The sequence below is a fragment of the Triticum dicoccoides genome, chromosome 1B (assembly GCF_002162155.2).
Source record: "Triticum dicoccoides isolate Atlit2015 ecotype Zavitan chromosome 1B, WEW_v2.0, whole genome shotgun sequence".
Lineage (NCBI taxonomy): Eukaryota > Viridiplantae > Streptophyta > Magnoliopsida > Poales > Poaceae > Triticum > Triticum dicoccoides.
In genome coordinates, this window is record NC_041381.1 from 383556337 (window position 1) to 383557787 (window position 1451).

Genomic DNA, 1451 nt, shown 5'->3' on the forward strand with positions numbered 1-1451 from the left:
GTAGGTTTGCCATGTTAGTTGCTTTTTCCTTTTATTTTCTGTTTTCTTTTATTCTGTAACTTTGGGGCTTTATTAAAAATACTTAGGCACTCTCAAAATTCATGAAACTGCTTCAGGCCACTGTTTGGAATATTTCCAACAATAAACATTTCAGTTTATGAATATTTGGACATTTAAAATATTATATAAAATTTAAATGCCCAAATGCAAATAGGATATGATTTAATTCAGTGACCCAATGTTGTCCTAGAAAAATGTGATCCATTTTTGTCAGAGGTTCTAGACCAAGGCAAAGATCATGAAAAAATTTGAAGGGCATTTTAGGTTCATTGAAAAAGTATTTTAGTAACCCTAGTTGGATTAAGTGGTGCTGGGGGTTTCTATCATCCCCATTTCAACTTTCTGAGAAAAATAAACATGATGCAAACACTCTAATGCATGCACTAACTAGGGTTGTGACAGGTGTTGCCTTCTAGATTGGTTAGATGTGCTTGGGAGCCTCCAAATCTTGTGGAGTAAATCAAAAAGTTTGTAAGGGCAAGGCGATCGCCTACTTTATGAATATCTACCCCGAGTGAGGGTAGTCCTTCGTGAACGTAAGCTATGGTCGAACAGACAAGATTGCTTATTCGTGGACCCTTCGTGGGTGGAACCCTATGTGGACTTGCACAATCGTTATCCTTGAGATTGAAGCATCCATCAACATGAACGTACGATAGCACCACCTATCGAAACCACGGGTCAAAATATTCTGTGCCACCATAGCGTTTGCATATCTCCAATCCCTTCCTCTACTTACTATCATCTGCAAAGTCTTTACTTTCCGCTGCCCCACTGTTAGACTTGTATGTGTAGGGTGTTTGTAGACTTGCTAAACTTGCTAAAATCTGCCAAGAATTAAAATTAGGAAAATGTTAAGTTTTTATTTGACAAGTAATTTAGTAATCCCCGTCTAGACTCTACACCTACTTACGATCCTACAAACGTCGTTCTCCCCTTCTGTCGTTTGCACCATGCCGCTGGCATGGCTTGGGGGTGTAGAGGTGAATCCTCCGTCCGTTGTCGCAACGATGTTCGCCACGGCAACAACTTGGACGTCTCCGCGGCGATGCATGGAGTGTTCTTTCCCATCTAGATTTGCCTCGTTCCGAGGCGCTCGAACTATGCCTTCGCAAGCAGCCACCACGGTTGCTTCAAACGTTGTAAGTACATCCACCTTACTATTGCATGTTCACCTATGTCGACTCAAAAACAACGGCTATGGTTTCTAAAACAGTTGGTTCGACCGTGTGTCGAGCTCCGCACATTGGATTAGATCCTGGCACCAGTTAGAATGTCGCATTGTTTTTTATTGCATTTTATCATCAACTATGGGTCGATAATGGCAATGTAGATTCATCGATTTGCGTGTTGATTGAAGGTTGTATTTCGTGTGGAGTCTGAGCTTGGTT